The 7,262-nt window shown below is 35.9% G+C and overlaps 1 protein-coding gene across 3 annotated transcripts in view; it reads right to left on the reverse strand.

The window, feature by feature from the left end:
• The window catches only part of LOC116841309 (protein rolling stone-like), a 16,397-nt gene that overhangs the window by 6,774 nt on the left and 2,361 nt on the right, over nucleotides 1–7,262 (reverse strand). The window contains exon 1 of one of the 3 annotated variants that reach the window (XM_032809092.1): nucleotides 1,870–2,632. The exons of 1 other annotated variant lie outside the window; for it this stretch is intronic. The gene's annotated coding sequence lies outside the window, so the exon portion shown is untranslated. Of the gene's footprint in view, nucleotides 1–1,774; nucleotides 2,633–7,262 lie in introns of those variants that run through there. One more of the 3 variants, XM_032809091.1, reaches the window with a different exon arrangement.

A 7,262-nucleotide genomic window follows, 5' to 3' on the forward strand; every position in this document is an offset into this window, starting at 1 on the left:
CACGCACGCACGCACGCACGCACGCACGCACGCACGCACGCACGCACGCACGCACGCACGCATGCACACACATACACAAGGATCACCATTTTCAAACTTCGCGATAACATAGAATGGATTACATAAATGTTAACACAAAAGTCCCATATCGTTTTACAATATTCGTAATAAATCTCGAGATATTAATAATAATTTAACGAAAACTTTGCCAGAAGATTAGAAATAGCAATATCAAAATTTCGGAAAATCATTAAAGAATCTTATTAATTTTATATCCATTAGCATACAGTATCCCAACAACAAGTGCAATTTTCGATGATACTATGTTATATAGTAAATACATGAACAATATATTATAAAGAATTGTAATTGGAGTTTCGAGGAGCTTGTCGATATTTTCGCAGTAATTTTTCATATCCATTACATCATATCTGATATCGATATCCGAGTTATTTTACAAACTTGCGAGATGGAATTAGAGTGATAATTAGAGGGATGAATGAAATGATTGAAATGAGTATAAAGCTTTTCTCGACTCGTTTTGAACTTCTTTTTCGACTATCTCCCTGAAGTCTCGGCAGCACGCGAATGACGACGTAGCGCGGTCACGTATCATGATATCGAGTGTTTGAAATCGCTCGGAGAACAGGGACAGACCGGCTGCTGGCAGCGCGCGCGTGCGGGCGTCCTCCAGACACACCATCGTTGTCGCAGATGGGAGGCACTTTGAACTAATTAACCCCGTTGGTCCACGCGATGCTGAGGTTCACACGCGGCGCGAGAGGGTTCGCTCGATGGCGCTCGCACAGCGCGCCGACAAGAGGTCGTGCCAACGCGGTCAATCGGCCAATACTAATTCCTCATTAATTTATTACAATTTTGATCTATTACTCTCCGGTGCGACTCTCTGCCTAGACAGTCTGGCAGCGCGTGAGCAGGTGGCCCGTTTTTGTAAACGGAATCACGCGACTTATGCTTGCGAATTGACATTCGATCGGAGTGTTCGAGTCCGGCAAATTAAAGACTAATAAGCTCGCGTGAGAGAAAGCTTCTGATTCGTAGCGAAATGGGAACTGCGTCTTCTTCCTAATCTTAGATCGTTCGCTCGCCAATCACCGACGTTACGATGAATTTTCTTATTCTCACGTTTACTTCATAAGTAGGATCGTACGTAGGTCGTTTTGCGGAAAGATCTTATCGCTGTTTACGTCCGTTTACGAAGTATCGTATTCGACGTATCGTACGACGATTTATCGAGAATTTCTAACGATCGCTTACCGCGCGACAGATACAGGCTTGTCAAGTCGTGCGTAGCAATACAAGCAGTGCAACGGTCATCTATAAACTTATACGAACGAATATTTCATTTTTAGCTGATTATTAGTGATATATCGTGATGTTTATACGATATCGTATATAACTTTTCAGGAGAATGCAAGAATCCCCAGTTAGAAATGACAGTCCGCTACGAAATGGATCCGCGTCAAAAGAGAAATTAAAAAGATTATAAATTTAAGAGCATATATGGAGGAATACAGTGATTCTATAAAATCAGTCACTTATGTATCTTTTTCTCTTTTTTTTTGGTTAGTGTATCAACCACATTTTTAAAGAATGCCAAAGATACGAGATCGAGAGTGAATATATAAGTGCGTGAGAGAAGCTTTCGATTAATCTAGATTTCTCAATGAACGAGCTTAGTTTACGTTCTCTGAATTTCCGATTGACAAGGCGCTTTTTCAGTCGCTTTTACAATTTAATCCGATTTGTTTACCTTATCATTGTGCATTTTCCTTCAGATTTAGTATATTTCTGAGTATATTTCTCTCCAAATCGCTCGCGCGAACAGTGTTTGCCGTTTGTTTTTACCTTTCCATTCACTAGAGTGAAAATTCTTCTCAGAATTTTGTGAAACACGATGCGCGTGATTACGGTCACGAGAGATCCGGTTTTCGGTCTACACATATATATATATACGAATACTGCTATATGATCCAAGTTTCTTCAATTCTGGCGTATCTTTCGTTTTTCGATATAATTTTTTGGTAAATTCGTGCCCTTTATGATCTCTTTAATGATTCTATGATTTTCTGTTCGATCACACGTTCGACGATATGTCACCCGTACTCGATCGATGTCGACGATCAACTGCGATTCCAAGGTATTTTCGCATACGTGGAAATACGCGAGAGAGTTTGATACACGTCAGAGAATAATATCAACGTGACAAACGTCATTGCAATTTTCTTGAAGAGCGGAGGAGTGGAATGACGTGTACATAGCGTTGAACGGGACAGACGCTTAAACAGATAGGGACAAGTGGATGGATGGACGAAGTAAAAAGACCGAGACAGCGCGGGCGCGCGTGAGAGAGAGGGAAGGAGGAGAGAGAGAAGGGGGATATCTTTCAACCGATCGTTATTCGACGGTTAGTATAACAGTCTCCTCGATGGGTACATGATAGTCAAGTCAGAGTCTTACCTACCAAAATCTGCGCAAACCTATGCATATGCAACACTCAAAAAAAAGTATTCTACGTACAAAGTGGATTTTCCTCTAACCCCATGTTCTAAAAGAAATATCTTACAGAAAGCATATTCATCTTTCATTAAAGGGAATCATTTATCGTGCATTTATGAGATATTATTCTAATTGTGTTCCTCTATATCAAGAGGAGTATGTTAATTTGAAGCATAATGTCGTCTTACGTGCAGTACGAGAGACGCAAAGAACTGTTGTTTCGCTGCGTACTGTCGTGTACGATTGGTTGAAACTACGCTTAGAGTTTCCACCGTCAATTTACTGTCGACGTTTCAATCAAATCGACGTTGAAATCGTCAAACCGACGTCAGTTTGATATCATTTTGACGTTAATCAACGAGTCATTTTTCATTGGGTATATAGATGTCACAAATATGAAGTCTTAAATAGCTCAATGGGAAGAGCGGTTGTCTGACAAGCGAGAAGACACCTGGGTTCAATCTCAGTCGAATCTGATGTTTTACATCTCATATAGCATTAAAAGTAGACATCTATAGATGCATACAAGCACCCCGGTCAAAGTTTTCTGATCTTTCTTTCGTGTGGATGCGATAAAATTTATTAAATCCGAAGAAATATATTTTTGAGTTGAAGTAATATATAAAAAGAAATTTAGATTAAGAACGAATAGATTTGCACTGTACATTTAATATGAAATTCTTTTATCTTTAAGAATTGTGTTTAAGATTATTTTTCTCTTGATTTCAAAGCAATCCTGTTGAGGCCATATATATAAGAGTAAAATCCTCTAAGATTTATAGAATGCCACTTCTATTAAAATTATTTTTTTTTGGGTGAAAGATTAATATCGACATTACGGATATACTCAATTTCCGACGGTACCATTATATGATTCGATGATACGTTTTGTGAAAAACATGAATTGTAAATTCGCTATTTTCGAAATTCGACATAGACCTTGCAATTAAATCGGTTGCTCGGACTATTTTGTACATTCTCAATGGAGGAAAATTGAAATCAAAATAAAAGATCTCGTAGATCCTACAGGCCCAGTCACAAATGTAATTAAATGACATTTCGATAATTTTGGAGTACGAAAAGAAATGAACGAAAGGCAAATGTTCAAGTTTGGAATTTTTTCCTTATTTCAATATTTAATATTATTATCAATTTTAAACACCGTTCGTGCGTAGGTATCGTTAGAACGAGAAATTATTCAGCAATTGTTAAAATCAAGATATTAATATACATACATATATGTGTATATGTATGTGTACATACATATATGTGTACATATATATATATATATATATATATATATATATATATATATTTATTTATTTATTTATATACTTATTTTGCAAAATGGTAGAGGACTTTGGCTCAGTTTGACCTAATGTATAAGTAAATAGCGGCAGAGATGGTGTTACTACCATAGTTTATCTACCATATCGCGCATAATCATTCATCTTCTTTAATTAATATTTCGAGATTTATTGCGAATATCGTGAAACAGTGTGGGACTTTTATGTTTACCTCAATTCGTATTATGCAAAAGCTTTAAAGGTTGTTCTGGGACAGCTTGTGTGTGTATGTGTGTGTGTGTGGGTAATCTGTTGGAATTGAAAACACAGAATTTATAATAAGATTCAGTATTCGTATGACGATGCGCGAAAGCACGTTCTCATTATATTTATTTCGTGTATATCAGCATCTTTTGATCAGCATGATCCAATTGGTCTTTATATGGTTAAAAAAATTTTTGAAATATTCTTGTCTGTTTTATAGAGTAAGTTAGAAAATTATTCGAAGGTTAGATATTAGCGAGAAAAATAATAACATTTGCGACGTCGAGGAATTGTGTTATAAATTGGAAACAAGTTTGTTTGAAGGTGTTGTTATTTTTCGAGTTATGTTATAAGACATGTTCCCAATGCGCTCATCAAAATTGATTAGTCAAAGTCGTATATTGCTAATCTTCCGAGAAATCGTAGATTATACGATGTACAATGTGATTTATCTCTACATATATACGTGGGATATGTTTGAACAAGTAAAATAGCAAGCGTGTTTATGAATTAAGGGGGAAACCTGGTTTATAGGGTTCAAAAAATCGAATTTTCAAAAGTTGTCTTAATTGATAGTAGTACTATCTTGGAATATACCCTTAAAATTTTAGGCCGAAATTCAAAGTACTTTTCGAGTTACAGCTTGAAGATCATGCGTCGAGCATTGAATGCAGGTATGAAAATTATCGAAATTGCTTCTTTTATTACCGTATGTATCTTCAATGAAAGATATAGCAGTATATTGAAGATGATGAATATGTTAGATATTAGAATTTGGTTGCAAGCTCAAAATTTTGCCCACTCATACGACAAACAGCGACTTGAAAGGCAGCGGCGCCGCAGCTTAAGCAGCTCAAAAGAAGTTCGAACTGTGCGTAGAATGGAATTAACGGTTCAGAACGTGTTCTGAAGAAAGATTATTATATGGATCTGGTATCGCAAATTAGCCTGTTATAAATGGTACTTTTGTGTTCCGCAAACTTTAAACGTGATTTTCTCAAAACAGTATTTTCTGAGTTTGTGTACACGATAGAGACAACTCTAATAAACCGATTGAACTGTTTCTAGGCTTGTTTTGTAGCTGATTAGTTCCTCTTCTAGATGAACCTAAATGTTTTTGAAAAACATTACATTAATTTCATTAGACTAATTTTTTTGCAACACAAAGTTGAAATTTTTTGATAAAAATCGTAACTTTTCTTTTAAAATCGTTGAAAGTTATCAATTTTTGCTTTTCTTGTAAAGTTTTTGGTTCAACTAGAAGGTAATTATATACAATTAACAAAAAAAAAATTGTTTCTTTTGTCTCAGATAAAAATTACAATTGTTACAATGTACATAGTGGAACAACTGCAGCAGTTTGGCACTACTCACTTGGCTTCATTTTTTAAACAAATAATCAATATTTTTTGATGAAAAAATTATTTTATAGAGATAAAATATGTAATAAAACACCTCTAAAATTTGAAAGTGATTGGTTTTATTCTAGTTGAGAAAAAAATTTCTAAAAATCATACATTTTTCGACCTCTTAAACCAGGTTTCCCCCTTAATCCGATCAAAACAGTGCGCTCGACATTAATGACGCAATTGATCGCTCGATAATGCACATAACGCAACAATTCCGGTTGCAAATTTGGCGAGAGCAGCAATTTAAAGTACTTGAACGTGAACATTTTCCACTTTAGATCTATTAGGTGGCGCGTGCGGTGACAGTTCATGGATAGTCACCGCGATCACGCGAGAACGAAACCGATGTCTCAATGTCACATCTTGGGACACATTGGTATTTCTACACTGAGAGAAATTATCCGGTAAAAAATTAACAAACGGATATATCTGATCAAAATATCGATATTAAATTTTTATATCCGATCAGGATATCCTATTAAATATTCTCGAACTTAATGATATTTTATTCGATAAATTTAGATAAGCGCAGAGAATAAAATTTCAACGAGATTCTAGTCACATTGAGTACATTTTTTATTGAACGACAGATCAAAATCATAATATTTCGTTAATGCGTGCGGAAACGATAAAATCTTATGTAACTATGCGCGAATTACAAATATACAGCACAGCACTAAAGCGTGTCTAAAATATACAGATTATTTCGTTTCTTATAAGACGGAGTAGGTAAGTAAAATTGCAATCTTTTCAATTTATCGGATGAAGAATAGCATGTAGCATTCGGAAAATGTAAGTTCAGAACCCTTTATATATGATCTCAAGAGAATTCGCATCTAAATTAGTCTCAGCAGGTAAATTTTGATCGATATGAAATATCTTGTTGCAATATGTTTGAAAGAGAAATTTGTAAGCTGTAAACACTTGGATATTTTAAATCATCGCGGTCGCTGACAAGAGCGATTCGAGAATGCTAAAATATCTAAAAAATTGATTGTACACGAGAGACTTTAGGGAATCTCGTGACAGGATTAATGTTTTCCATCTATCGATTGATAGTACACTGAAGCTGAACTGAAAGCTGATCAATTACCGCATTATATATAATCATACGCATATGTTCGTATACGCGCGAACGTGTAAAATTGTAACTGTAAAACTATTTTATTAACTGTAACGTGTAACTGTAAAACTATTTTTGTTTTACTTTTGTTCCCCGACATTTACATTTTAATCGGACACGTTGTACGCTATTGATATCCAATTACCGCTTTTGGTCGTAATCTGTGATATGTCGGACGCTTCCTCAGAAGTTCGCGGAATTTCTGTACTTTTGTCGGATCGATATGTCGGTCTAGCCGTATAATGTAGTGCGAGAGAACTTATCTAACTGTTTCTAACTTATCTAACTGTTTGTCGAGTGGCCTCGAATCTGAAAGACTCTGTGCGATAATTTGACTACGTATTATTTTGAAAATCGAGATACTTCCAACTCGGATCACATCAGATCACTTCGACTTGTTCGGACCATCTCAGATACGTCGAACTACCTCGCAACACCTGAGGTCACCTCTAATTACCTCGAATCATTCTGCATTATTATCCGACTCAAAGATCCCACATAAACTCAATGATTTTACGAGTATTTAAAGATATCACGCGGCAGCTTTCGTGAAAAATATTCACTATATGTGAATGTCATGTGGGATCTGCTAGCTTCGGGAATACTACTCGCAGAAAAATGGAAGGAGAGAGAGAGAGAGAGAGAGAGAGAGAGAGAGAG

Source organism: Odontomachus brunneus, unplaced genomic scaffold (genome assembly GCF_010583005.1).
Source record: "Odontomachus brunneus isolate Ranch 3 - 2012 unplaced genomic scaffold, Obru_v1 Obru_scaffold_015, whole genome shotgun sequence".
Lineage (NCBI taxonomy): Eukaryota > Metazoa > Arthropoda > Insecta > Hymenoptera > Formicidae > Odontomachus > Odontomachus brunneus.